Below are 15,021 nucleotides of genomic sequence, written 5' to 3' on the forward strand. Positions count from 1 at the left end.
GACGCTGCAGACAGGCCACGGGTGGGCTCCGCGCGTCCTGCGTTATCAAAGGGCAATCGCTGGCGTCGCTCACACTGCTGGGGGCACAGTCAATGTTTGTAGCGGGTGGGCTCCGCTTTGTAGTGTGTTCTCGGGCGGCGCTGGCAAGCGGCCGCCATTTCCACTGTTGTGACCATTGTGAGTGGGCTCCGCTTTCGGTGCTGGTCACGGCATGGGCCTACCTTCGGCCGACGGGCCTTTTCGACCACGCGGGTGGGCACCGTGATGGTCTTCCTCGTAACGGGTTCAGTGGCGGCCGATGCAGGTGGACTCTGCACGGCTCTCTCTTCACCCCAGGCAGGGGGCTCAGTCGCGGCCAATGCGGGTGGGCTCCGGTCGGTCTGCTCTTCACTCTGTGGGGGTCATTCTCTCGCGGCCGACGCGGGTGGGCTCCGGCGGTCGCTCCTCTTCACCCCACGCAGGGGCCGTGCAGGCTTGGCTCAGAAGGTGTGGGGTAGGCTCCCGGTCACCTTCTTGTCTGCAGGCAGGCCCAGGGCTCGGCTTAGGCCCTGCAGGCCTCTCGGCGGCCGGCGCCGCTTCCCCGGGAGGGTGCCCTGCACATGGGCACTTCCCTTCTTCTTTCCGGGGTTTTTCTTTTATCTGCGGCACGCGTGGCTAGCATCCGCCCACCCTCGTCGCCAATGTAATGTTGGGGGCCCTGGGCCCTCATGCTGGAAAGGACTGACGCAGACCAGTGGGCAACATGGTACAACTGGCCCAGAGCATGTGGGCTCGGCCTCTTTTATTCAAGCTGTGTCACCTGACCAGTGACATCAGTGGTGGGTGGGTGTTTAGTGTACTAGCATACAAAACACTAGACTGCTGACTGTGACTCTGGGTCACTACAGGGGGAACAGGAAAACCAGGTTGGGAGGCAATTGTATTAGTAAGGTGGGGTTTTGATGACATAGTGTAATGTAAATACGTTTTAGCTGCACACCTGTCCAAATACAGCGGTCTTGGGTCTGTTTTATTCTGCGCCGTTTCGCCCTAAGTTGTGGCCCTGCTTCAAATGCTCCCTAGAAGAAATACCGCTATAACGCTTTGTACCATTCGGTTGATGATGAGAACACACATGCTGTTTTTCACCAGGCCAGTAGGTGGCGCTACTATTCAAGTAAATAGTGGCCCATTCGGCAGTCGCTACAACTACGTTCTCCCAAGCATGCACGTAATGATGTCACCAGACTAATCAAAGAAACTGAAAAGTCATTGTGGTTTGAAGTGGATAGAACTTAATGCACGGAACTCATCGTCTGTCTTAGCACACATACCTCGGTAAAGAAAGCGAGAGTACAGTTAAATATTTATTTCCAGGAAAAAAGCACAATTTTCTGTTTCGAGAAGCCAGCAATTCCTGCAGTTCTTGTTAAAATAATCACTGCGTAGGTGTGAGGCAAAGTGCAAGTTTACTTATTGCGGGACCTCTGAATATACATTTCAGTTGCCTGCAAGTGATGGCTGCATTAGCAGAATACAATAACCGCAAAATAAATTTACAAAGTATCGTTGCAGAAACCTTTCCCGTCTCTCCCCTCTTTGTCCTACCTACCTTTCAGGCGTTTCAACATATCCCCTATAAGGCCATGCTCGAAAACGGAAAGCAAGCTGTTGCCAAGCAGGCAGGCCAGTCACGAATACCCTGGTGATTCCTTAAACTCGCTGTTTGTGTACGTGAGCTGCGTCGACCCATTCTTGAAGCAGAGTGGGATTTGGGATATATATATATATATATATAGGAGTGAGCTAAAGAATGATGATGGATTAAACCCTGATCAGTTGACTGGGGGTGAGTGTGTGCAATGTTCAACACTCTGTCCATCAGGATGTATGACGTTACCACGCGATCAAAATGATCGCGGTACATCACAACGCAGCTTTTACAACGCAAGTCGTTACCACGACTTGCTCTGTAGGGTGCTGGATTTAGGAATAGTATGATTTACTATTCCAACTCTAGCCTACATACAGTAGGGAAGGTGTTGGAATAGTAAATCACACTATTCCTTAGTATAGAGCGCCCTCCAGTGCAAGTCGTGGTAACGACTTGCGTTGTAAAAGCTGCGTTATGAATGTATTGCGGTGTTTTGACCGCGTAGTAAAGGTTGTTTCCCTGGCCGCAGCACAGGTCCGACTGGTGACTCACTTCTCAGTAGGAAGTAGGTTCAATGGGCAAACAGAGCGACCCACTTTCCAGTGCCCCGCTGCGGTTCTGTCCTACCTGCCCGGCTCACACGCCCTTTTCATAGCATGTGCCTGCTTGAAGCAACCTAGAAACCAAAGACGTCCATGAGAAGCCGTGCCAGACCACGTGAAAAGAGTGAATGCTGCAGGTCCCAATAGTAAAACCAAAGGGGATGATGGGCGGGAAACAACCTTTACTACGCGGTCAAAACACCGCAATACATTCATAACGCAGCTTTTACAACGCAAGTCGTTACCACGACTTGCACTGGAGGGCGCTCTATACTAAGGAATAGTGTGATTTACTATTCCAACACCTTCCCTACTGTATGTAGGCTAGAGTTGGAATAGTAAATCATACTATTCCTAAATCCAGCACCCTACAGAGCAAGTCGTGGTAACGACTTGCGTTGTAAAAGCTGCGTTGTGATGTACCGCGATCATTTTGATCGCGTGGTAACGTCATACATCCCTGCGGCCATTGGACTCGAACCTACTGCCCATAATATCTACCCACTAATGCTGAATGAGACTATCTCGTCACCATATAATGTCTTAATTATTTGTATCTCAATAATGTAGCAGAGGAAGGTGCTGTGATTACAATATTACATTCAATAACATATTTCTTACAAAACAGAACTGCACTTGGGTGTGATATATCTCAGTATTTCTCTTCCACTTATAGGTCTTCTTGTGAGACTCTTCAAGTGTCCTCTTTGGAAAATGATTTGACACTGGAGGAATTTATTAGAGCAATTTTTTCATGTTAAAAAATAGAAAGCTAGCGAGTGCTGGGTACTGATGGGAAAGGCTTTTCTGAGCTACTCTATGAAATCATATTGCACTGGCTTCCCATGCGTCAAAGGCTACTCTCGTGCTTTATTTGTGGCCCACAGCTCATCAGTGTCTTGGCTCTTTTATATTACAGCTTTTAGCCCATGATTCTCATGGTGGGCTGTTTTTTATCCCGCTTGATCCAACTTGTGTTTTTTTAACAATCTGTGCATTCAGCACTGGTCGTCTTTGGCGTCACTGAGCTAGTGCAGAAACAGGAGTATATATTTATAGCGAATGGGATCCAGTCCCCAACCTTGCAGGAGGAGCAGCAAAAGTCTAATAAACATTATGTACAGAGAGATTCTGCAATGAACTTCCATGTTCCAGAGTGCCACCCGTGTGCACAGATGCAGCAGAACATTGTGATTGAGCCTTGGCTGAATGCTATACTATACCCAGGAAGTAGGGAAGGGGTCGAAAGGTGGGCCCAAGGCAAGGCTCTTGTTAAACATTTGCCACAATCCATACACATTTAGATATTTTTGCACCCCTTAATGTAATTATATTTGCATGCCCCTTCTTGGGTGGAAACAAAGATATGTTGTGCCACACCACGTCAAACCAAGCCTAAAGTGCATTCAGGTCAATGTGAAGGAAGTCACCCCTATTGCCCCATGGCTCACTGTGTGCCGTGGCCCGGCCACCGGGCGTTTTGAGGATACTCCATGAAACATAGGTGTGAAGCCCACTGTGCCGCAGAAGTGCGACAAAATGGCCGTCAATGGTGCCTCCAGATGAGCTTCAGTGGAGACTTTTCCCTTGGGATCAGCTGTGATGCGGATTTCATCCATTTATCTCTTCACGTGTTAAATCTGAAGAAGTGAAGATTTCAGTGAGAAGATCTCCGCGGTGACTGTTAACCTCTGTTCTCATTGGCAGGTGTCCTTCCAGCACGCAGAGAGGATTGGAGTTTGCCAGTCACAGGGGTGGACTCATGGATTCCTCGTACTCCTGTCCGGAGAAAAGAAAGAAATGCAGAAAATATGAGTAGGTCATAGTAATCACAGAGAGGTCTAATGAGAAAGGTGAGTTTGTATTTTAGTCTACGTTCAGTTGACTAATAATCAGTGCTTTAAATGGGCCGGTACTCACCGGTACTGAGTACCGGCACTTCTTATTTTTATCAAGCTGAGTACCGGCACTTCTCCACTGTGAAGGAGAGTACTGGTACTCAGGGTCGAAATGATAAGTTGGGCAGCATTTTTGCCGTTTGTCTGTGTCATTCAGCTGGGGCAAGCGGCAAGTGGGCCTCTGCTCCCTCCCCACCCAGATGAACGCTTTCATTGTCCTCAACAGCCCTCTGCCGAGCCTCCATGCTGGGACGTCTTGTTAGATAGTGTGTAGGACATTTTCTACCTGGGGTGCAGCACAGTGATGTGAGCAGACTGAAAGAGTGGGGGGGAGGAGCCTGCTCAGGTGTGGCCTCTTAGGAACCCAGGTAACAAGGGTCATTTTCACCCCATGGCCTCTCACTGGAGTCTGGCTGTCTTTCCCCTGACTCGCTTGCCCCTGCAAATCAACCCCCCACACCCTCCGCCTGCTGTGACGTTGAGTGCATAAGGGGCGGGAATGAGGTGGTGGGGATTACCTAGGCGGACTCCCTCGTGCCCAGGTGAGGTGAGAGGCGGTCTACTGACCTTCCCATCTGAGGCCAGTATTGTACTGCCCCTGACCTCTACCCTGCTGGACACTGCACTTGTTCACGACCCAGCAGTGCTCACTGTCTGCCACTGAAAACTTACCGACCGTGGGGCGTTCTGCCCAGAGGAGAGGACGGATAATGGAGTGAGAGAAGGTGAAGAGTGAAGGGACAGAGATAGAAGTAGCAGATAAGAGTTTCAAGAGGAAAAAGATATACAGAAGGGGTAAGCACAGATAGAGATGGGGAAACAATCACGACAGCTATGGAAAGAGTAAGAGAGGCACGGAGAAATAGAGAGAGTGATGGTAGAGAATGATAGGATACAATTGGGGTAAAGAGAGTGGGACGGAGTTAGATACAAATGGGAAAGAAGTGAGGGGAGGGATCGAGAGGTTAGAGATGTGAAGACTAATAGAGAGTGTTTGTCTGCTCGTTTGTATGTATGTTTGTGTGAGAGAGAAAGGAAATCAGAGCGGAAGAGAATCGGGACACTCAGGAGATATTTGAAAAGAAATGTGTGGAATGCTTGTATTGTGTGTATGTTGTGCACTCTTGAATATAAAAGGATTGCGCCAAATGCAGGTACGTAGGAACAGTATGACATTAAGAAGCTGCAACTATTATGAAACATGGAATTATTAACATGTGGTGTTTGACATTCATTTTGTGTAACAAGTTAGCACATTTTGTTTATATTGATACATTTCTCTCATGTTTTGGTATGTCCTGCAACTGGTGTAAATGCCCTTCTCTGCACATATGAAAAGTTTGAGACAACTATCAAGGGCAAAATGAATACTCAACAGAAGTGTTTCGTGTCAACATGTCTCACCCCGCTTCTAACCCCTCCCACTACCACGCCCCTAGCTCAATTTAATGAGTACCTGCACTTATTTTTTCCCATTTAAAGCACTGCTAATAATGTTGTTTCATTTTAAAAATAGCGTGTGTGTGTACCCAAATGTGAATGACTTTAAACTATGTGACTTTTGTCCAGTGCACTTTGAGTGACTATGCCAGTAGGAATATGCCCAAACGTGGGTCCCGTGCTCACTACGCCACTGGAGTCAAGCTATCCTGGCTGATGACGGCTGATAGCCAGAAACCGGTCCTAGGATGCTTGATTCCGGTCCAGGGAAGACATGGCTTAGCAGTTCAGGCTGGACTGTTCCCATGAGGCACAGGGTTAAGACTGATTTGCATATGGCCACGTCTGAACTGGGGTGGTGTGGTGAGCAAAATAACAATGGATTCAACCCAGATCTGTGACTGGGGTTGAATGTTTTGCCAATGTGCAACATTCCGTCCATCACCTTGTGTGTTTTGCTGTTCGCCCTATGTGGGAAGGGTATGCCCAGACGTGGGTCCCGTGCTCACTACGCCACTGGAGTCAAGCTATCCTGGCTCTGTCCTGGCTGATGACGGCTGACAGCCAGAAACCGGTCCTAGGATGCTTGATTCCAGTCCAGGAAAGACATGGCTTGGCAGTTCGGGCTGGACTGTTACCATGAGGCACAGGGTCAAGACTGATTTGCATATGGCCATGTCTGAAGTGGGATGGTGTGGTGAGCAAAATAATGATGGATTAAACTCGTATCTGTGACTGTCCATCACCTTGTGTGTTTTACTGAGTGGGAATAACGTGGCACAGAATATGTTAGGGAAATAGTATCTCTCAAAAGACAAGGCGAGGAAAAATATCCAATCTGTCGGTACAGTGTCATAATAAAGGTAGATACAGTATACTTGCTAGTAGAAATTAAACTTTGCTAAATGCCTGGCCTGCTTTTTAGTAATAAAAACCAGGGTTCTCTTGAACCTGGATGGACAAATTAATATCTAGCCACTAATGGTGAATTATAGTATCTCATTCACCATATATTGTCTTCATTATTTTTATGTTAATATAGCTGAGCAAGATGATCTATTTACAATATTTAATTCAATAAAATATTTCTTTTGAAACAGAACTGCACTTGGGCGTGATATATCTCAGTATTTCTCTTCCACTTATAGGTCTTCTTGTGAGACACTACATGTGTCTTCTTTGGAAAATGATTTGACACTGGGCAGCAATTTTTTCTTGTTAAAAAATGGAAGGCCTCTTTTCCTCATGGGTTTTCTGCAGAATTTTATAGAAATATACTAGAATATTGCCCTCCAATGTCACGAGAGCTTTAAAATTCTTTTGATAATACATGGGATTTTGTAATAAACGTTAGTATCTAATTTCTTTATAATCAGCGACTTGTGACACACCCAGTCACCAAAACGAAACTATTATAAGTTATTACCGTTGTCCCTATGCGAAGTGCAAGGCAGGTCATGTTCGGTCACAGAGCTTAACTGAAGCAGCTGATAGCTTTCAATGACAAGCAGAGAGAGCATGTTTATTTTTGTACTCCTTAGATAGAGAAAAGCTAGAAACGTTCTGCATGTTTCTCCACATTCCCAGCGACTGCATCATTGTAAATGTAAATGTAGTTGAGCTTATATAGCGCACAGCTACCCGCAGTGGGTGTCCCGGCGCTTGCTTAGGGAACCCTTCCTGGTATTCCCCTGTGAGATAGCAGGGTATCCACAAGGTGAAAGTCTGGCATCCCGCCGTGAGGGGCCGTTGTGGAGATTAAGCAAGCTATTGCCCAGAGTCGCAGAGTGTGAACCTGTGAGTCGAGGAGGCACCGGAGCGAGAATTATCGAGTCCGTGGAATTTTTAGCACAAGACCCGCCGAGGCGGGGAATTGAACCCTGGTCCAGGACCGATCTCAGCTTCCGGGTCTGCTGCCTCTAACCCCTGAGCCACACTTGTATTTAAAAGACTTCTATTGAACAGTTTCTAATATCTGTTTCCAACAAATATCTAACAGGTTTTTGATACCTTTAATTTTGCACTAGACATTTTCTTTGTATTCTTCCTTTGCAAATATGCTCGCTCTTTCATATGAAAGAGCTATGCACCAAGATTTAAAGTAGATTGTGGGAAAGGTGATGGTGTGACCCTGTATTATATAGGATAAAGTTCCATAACCTTGTAAAGCAACTAGGCCTTCACCGTGTTCCCTTATATGGCTATGGAACTCCTCAGTGACTTGCAATATCCTTATAATGTATGGAAGAGGGGAACTTTACCCCTTATATCAAGAAGGTCCAGTTACAGGAATGTTATTGAAGCAGTAATTTGCTTAATCTAAGATGCCTGTTAAAGGATTATCAGAATTATATTACTATGAAACTTGAATTCTTTGCGCCCAACCTGATTAAAAATTAGAAATCTGGATTTGTTAAGAACATATTATTTTCTTATAAAGCTAGCTGTTTTTAATATAGTTAGTAAGGCTTCTCTAATTAAATCCCCTTTTGCAGCTACTAAATACGATGCTGACATATCATTTGATCATTTAAATTGAGATTTTATATTCAACGCTGTTAAAATCTGGATTGTGGCGTAAACATTATCGGCGCCATCTTGTCCTTTTCAGATCCATACGTGCACGTAAGTGGCAGCCATTTTGTGTGCCGTGGCCTCTCTGCCCACTGCCAATAGCCTGCGCGTCTCTCCCCCTCACTCCCCGGCCTCGCAAGCATCCCCCCCCGCGCCCCGACAGCCCCCGGTCTCTCCTGCTTGGGCCATAAACGCACCTCCAACGCGACCCTGTCCCCGGGCCACATCCCGTGCTGAACCCCCTCACTCTTTCATCTCATTCATAGAACAGGCCCTTTTGATAACCTCTTCCTCCCTGCCCGATTGCCCGGCCTGATCCCAGGCCATCACCTAGCCCAACAGATACGGTTTATTGCCCCCTACAGTAGGACCTCGCCTCACATCAAAGGAGCGGGGATTAATCAATGCCTTCACACCCCTAGATCCGACCGATCGCCCGCATTCCTGTTCCCAGCGGAATGTCCAGCTGAGCGATAGCCATCATGCTGAGATTTGGGTGGGGACCCCTACTGTAGATATGTGTGAGAACGGGCCTGAACCGGGGAATCCAAAGATGCCTTTTTCGTACTTCAAAGCAATACCACTGATGTCATAAATGTAATAAAGCCATAAACTTGTGTATAAGAGGCCAGGCCTCAGAGATGCGGTTAGAGCACCTCGAGAAGGTACCCTGTTGTCTGATTTGACGTGTTCTGCTCCGTCGGAATAAACTCCTATTTCCTGCCTTCTGTCTCCAGCGCCTGCCTCTTTGTTTGGTAATCTCGAATGGTATGAGAGGCGGCTAACGCCGGGCAAATACTGAAGGGTTCTTGGTCGAATTCGGCCCTGCCTTTTTACAACGCTTTAAATGGCATGGGATTGGGTCTACTTTCATTAATCATAACTTTATCTCACAATGTCTAAAAGGCAGCAATTTTTGTTAATGGTATTCTATCACCATATTTTCGCCATAAGAGAAAATATGGGATGTCCTCTTTCATCACTCCTAAAAATTTTGACATAAGAACTTTTCTAGCTAAATTAAAACAAAACCCTATTATTAAAGGTTTTCAGGAAAGTATTTAGGTAGAAACTGAACATTCCACCTATATGGGTGATGCTCTTTTATATGTTAATGACTCTGATACAGCATTACTGACTTTTTTCTCAAAGATTCACTTGTATTCTGAATTGCCCGGATGTGAACGTACTATTACTAAATTAGAGGCTTTTCTCCTGCCTGAATATATGCTGTTATGGGCATGTTTAAGAATGATAACTTGTTATGGTGTAGTTCAAGGGTGAAGAGTCTGATTCACAAAGGTGACTTACATTGTTGAGTAAGTTTACACTTTTGAGTAAATTTACTACTTTTCGATATTCACAAACTCAAAATGTAAGTTACTACTGAAAAAGCGCAGATTGAAAAAGCGCACTGAGCTAATTACCCAGAAAAGGAAATATTGAATCCCAATGTGGGGTCATTAACACCAGCCTTCTTAGATTTCACATTATGCTTTTATGAATGCTATCTTGATGTTATATTAGAATCAGCTAGTAGGGAGCTATATGCTCAATTTAGAATTAATACTAGGCTGTTAAACCGCTTCTGTGCAAAATGGTCGAAAATATTGCCTCAGAGCAGATTGTGTCCATCCTGTACATTACTTGGTGAGACATTTGCCCACTTCCTCTTCTTCTGTACTACGTACATTGTTCAAAGATGTAGGCGTATGATACCGATATTTAGGCTGTTGGAATCCACGCACTATGCTGAGGCTCTAAGGATCCTCAGAAAGGGTACCAGTAACTTGATTGTATGTAGTGTGGCTAAGTTTCTTGGCAGTGCCTGGCAGTTAAGGAGCAAGGGAATATTGCCTTCCTCCGATTGATACTCTGATTTCTTGTACTGATGTTTTATTTGTAACACTGCAAGTATTATATTGTAAATTTTATTGGCCCTCTGGTCTTTTACTCTATCTAATGCAATTGTTATAACGTAATGGTGCATTGGTCTTTTATGGTTAGTTTAACTGAAATAAAGAAAGATTTGTAACAAACGTCTCATAGAATGATATCTGCAATGCCAGATTCGAATGGTGTCTATTCAGTTGCTATGGTCTGAATATTATGGATCATACATAACTGAACCAAAAGTAAGAGCTAATCCTTGAATGGAGCAATAGTGATAATGAAATTGATAAAGTATTCTGAACCTGGCACACACACAGTGTGTGCAGTTGTATGAAAGCTAAAGCCCTGTGAGGAATTAGATGATGATGTGACAGAAACAGCTACTTTGTACATTATGTAATATGGTATTGTTTTTATTTGAACGAACTTTACTGCTATACTGACTCTATTTTCTAAAATGAGATCTTGAAAAGGACCAATTCTGCCCCCATAATACTCTGCTAAGGGTAGCGTCTCTAACAGTACTGTATCAGAAGTACTTACACCACCAAATACTGTGCTATGAAGGCATCTCTCTAGTATATTGTGCTTGTATGATCAATGTATACACAATACTGAACCAAAGCAAAAACTTCCTAACTTTGTGCTGAGGATCACTATAGCCCATATTTTCATGAGGTAAGTCCCACTTAATCTTAGTGCTCTCATTTATTTAAATCCACTTCTGCTGACTTTAGGATGAAGTGAGGTTGATTCATGGGATAGCTGAACATAACTATATACCCTTTGGAGAGTTGACAAGGGTGATGAGGCCTCCTAACACCTCCTGAAAAGGAAGTACCAGTCCTTCTCTGCACCCTCTTCTCTTTGCCACCATCTTCTTTACTCAGGGTCCAGTGAGCGGAGATACTCTGCCCAGGACTCCTATCGAAACGAGCAAGCTTTTACTTTTGGCTCAGACTATTGGATTTCTGAAGTTTCGTTTGTTTTTATTCTGATAAACAATACGGGTATGTGACAACGAGGATAGTCTCAAGATCCCTTGAAGTATTCACGACTAGAGGCTCAGACAGAGGAAATCTTAAACAAAGCCTTTAGCATATTTTGTTAATTTCACACTCAGTAACTCAACATCAAATTATACGTTTTAGGAATAGGGTATACAAGGTATGGATTGTGGCAAGGTTCAAGGGAGGAACACAGAAGGGAAGGAGAGGTAAGAGGGGATTGGAAGACATAAAGGTAACAATCCTTGCCATCATACTCATCAGCAATATAAGCCAATCAGGTCTCCCACCCCCATCTCAAAGGACGGCCAGCATCTTGCAACCACTGCAACTCCCACAAATACCATCAGTCAGCACTGCTGATGATTTCTTCTTCACTCCTTTGAAGAACAAGCAAGCAGCCAGGGGTCAGATGCGGGGAAGGTCTTTCCCTCCCAGGACACCTTTAGTCTAAGTGTATTCCACAGTGTTGCTGAAGTTCCTTGATTCAGTCATTCCTGTCACACTTTCATCTTCTCCTGGGTCGCAGCACTAACAGCTGGAAACTGGAGGATCCTGCTATTGTCATACTCTAGGTCATGTTTCAGAGCTGCTGCCCTCTTTAAACATCACGGTATGTCAATATCACCACTGTTGCACCACTGGAGGGGCCATCAGGCTTCACTGGACCTTTGGAAAGCTGAAGAGATGCCTTTTTGAACATGGGTGGGTGGGCATGACTAGCTGTGTAGTGTCAAGTAATCTGCAAAGAAGGATTGCATCACCATCAGCTCATCATTTACTTCATTCAGTGGGAAACACTGAGTGTGTAGATATTAACCACCCTTCTCAGGTTATCCTGCACCCCCATTGTGCCATCTAGCGCAAGTAGGGCAGATACAGCATTGTGCTTAATGTCTGCTCCTTCCTATAGATCCAGATTATCAGTGGCCAGACCTCTCTCTCCATCATTTGAACTTCTCCGACCACTGAGTCCACCGCTACTTCTATCCATGAACGTTTGTGCTCCACGTTTGCAAGATGTTCCTTCCCTGAACCATAGTCTTTTCACCCCTCCATTTTCTGGTGATTAGCTTTAAGGCACTTGCAGCACATCCACCAATAATCTGTCTCTGTTCTCCTCCTCTGTCTCTTCCCTCTCCTCACACTTGGAGGGAAGACAACCTGTACCTCCCTATGGAAGTATTTCCCTGCCATAGTCAAGTTCCTTCACAATAGCCGCTGAGCCCCCACTGTAGCAATCCAACTAGCCACTCCAGTCCTGTGGGTTTTACATCACCACCCCACTCCTCCTTCAATCAGGTTACCCAGCATCACTGCTCATAGTCTGTCACAGCTACACCAACCCGCTCCACTGAATCCCCAAAAGATTGTCATTCATCTATAAACTGCTCTCATTGCTTAGGGAGTTGCCTCTGCCAGGTGCATGTTCCTTACAACCAGTGGCATCTTTACGCATGGGCACGCTGGGCAGTTTCTTGTGGGGGTGAGGGGGTGGAGGGGGGGCACGAGCATAGGGGCCCCATGCAGACCAGAATTTAACACACATTTTCTGTTAAACATTTGTATTCTTGTGAGTGGTTGTGTAGGCAGGGCCCAGTGCATTGCTTTGCCCGAGGGCCTATACTGCTGTTAAGATGGCCCTGCTTACAACAGCTGCTGCCCCCTGCAGGCTCCTCCACATGCCCACCATCTTGCTTCTAACTCAATGAAGGACAAAGCTCCTCAGGTCTCAAAAGGCATTTCCTGCAGAGCACCAAAAGTCAGAACAAAACCCACCAGTGCTCTCCCAAGTATGCCTTCCTATGAGCCCCGAAGAAAAACTCATAAGTTGTGGAAAGGCGTCGGCCGGTGAACACGCCCAGAGGTGGCTAGAACGCTCCGAAAAGGGTCGCCATGTTGAGTGCTGCCTGTCCCGCCCCCTTGTCTTCGTTTTTAATAGCTTTCTCCAATTGTGACAGGAGTGGCATGACTTTTTTATTATGCGTTTGCATACAACACACGCCTTGCTGTTAGTTAAAATAGGCATTGTTCACTGAATGCATGACAGTAGTTTAGAGTCTAGAAGTTAAGCCTGTACATTTTTAACGTAGGCCGCTCAGCTGTCTGCAGACTTACACATTCTATGCACTCAGTTGACGCATCTATTTCTGTTGCTCACAATAACAAACAGGAGAGGGCCTTTTTCTACTCTCTGCAGTATTTGTGGTTTCATGGGAGCTGGCGACCTGTTGTACAAGTGTTAATGACCTTGCATTGTTTCCTCTCAGAGGCACTGGAGAAATACGACAGTAGCATCTTCCGTGTGCTTCCTAAAATCTGGATGGAGGCGTTGTTTACTGTCTGGTGTAGCAAACACAGAAGCAGAATACGATCTGCATGGATCAGCATATATAAATATGAAAGATAAATAACCTAAAATTACTAAGCAGTAAACCATAACCTAGGTAGGGATAGACTAATTAGTTAAGGGTGCATGATCAAATATGATTGGGGGTAACTAGCATTCACCCTTTTACCTATTTTAATCTCTGAGTTATTCATAATTATGTTGAGAACGTTTATCATATCTTTAGTAGGAAAATGGCATATGTTAACTCTTAGTTGTTGTAACGTACCATCACTTGAGTATATGCTCATTTCGGGTTTCCGGCAGGAGTCTACAATATTATCTGTTAAAGTGATATTCTCGGACAGGCTTGTCTGACTCCTAACTCCCTCACTCACATGAACATAACTCAGCAGGAGTGAGAGATACCTGACAGGTTTTCTTTTCTCCATAAAGATTGCAGTGATCTTTTGGGATTTAAGAAATTAACCACGTGTCACCCCAAACATTCTGGTAATAAGGCAATGACCCGAGCCCCATGTGATTTTTAGGTTTGGCCTAGAGACCGCTTCCGCTGTCATCAGTCTCACGTAATCAAAGCCCAACAACCAGACCGAAAGAGGAGTCTCACCTATGCCCAATCACTTGGGCCCAGTTGAGGAACAAACATGTCTCTCAGTCGTACCGGTAGGGTGAGTGCTGGCTGAAAAGGGCACGCGCAGAACGTTCTCCAGTGAGATCACTAGTTCAATCGCTAGGGATAGAGAACAGAAATTTAGAGGTCGGACCCAATTGAGACATTAAATTGCTAGTACTCCAAAATGGTACAGTTTAAAGATCCTGGTAAAAATGTTCTGGAATCAAGATGACTGGACACAGCCAATGAGTCACTTCCTCAAGGAATGTAGTGAGGAGGACCATCCTTGATGTCCCTCTGGGGCCGTAAACACCGGACCCTTTGATTACCCAGAACCTTCTTATATTTATTCTGGACAGCTGCGCTGTGGGGCGACTGGGTGACCTGGTTCCTAAAGTCATCTTCAGCACAGGCCTCAATCAGCTGGGCTTTGCCCTGATCTTCTTGGTTGGGGATCAGCTACTGTCCTCTTACTGGCATTACAGTGCCCTCCTGGCCAGGTCAAATCAGTGTGGCTTCCCAAATGCAGAGCTTGAATCCCACAGGAAGTGAACAGCAGCAGTGGCAGTGCCAGGGTGCTGTCCCAGGTAAACAAATCTCTAGGTTGGTGCACATGTTCTTCTCGTAATCCAGTAGAAGCTAAACATACTGGTTTCGTGGGGCAACTATTTTATCCAAATTATGCAAAAAAAGCCTTCTTAACATTCTAAAATGCTCCTCCAATCAGGAAGAGGTTCATCTCTCTGCCTTTTTCAGGCTTCTTTGTTGACTGTTCAGGAAGACAAAGGAGGTCTAGTTAAAGCTAATCATTGGAAAATAGGTATTGAACTTCGACCTGGTCAGCTAAGGCCCTGTAGTTGCTAGGCGATGCCCGGCACAGCACAGGAGAGGAGCGAAGGACTCTGCTGCAGTGCAGGCAGAACGATGGTTTGACATGGAACAAATGTAGAGCCCCACAGCCAGTGAGACACCTTAGAGTATTGGGCCTGGGACAGAGGAAACAAGAAC

The 15,021-nt window shown here is 45.5% G+C and overlaps 1 protein-coding gene across 2 annotated transcripts in view; it reads right to left on the reverse strand.

The window, feature by feature from the left end:
• Positions 1 to 2,703: 2,703 nt before the first annotated feature.
• The window catches only part of LOC144767489 (urotensin-2 receptor-like), a 211,020-nt gene continuing 198,702 nt past the window's right edge, over positions 2,704 to 15,021 (reverse strand). For both annotated transcript variants that reach the window (XR_013598232.1, XM_078650901.1), the window contains exon 2: positions 2,704 to 4,014. The gene's annotated coding sequence lies outside the window, so the exon portion shown is untranslated. The remainder of the gene's footprint in view (positions 4,015 to 15,021) is intronic.

The sequence above is a fragment of the Lissotriton helveticus genome, chromosome 7 (genome assembly GCF_964261635.1).
Source record: "Lissotriton helveticus chromosome 7, aLisHel1.1, whole genome shotgun sequence".
NCBI lineage: Eukaryota > Metazoa > Chordata > Amphibia > Caudata > Salamandridae > Lissotriton > Lissotriton helveticus.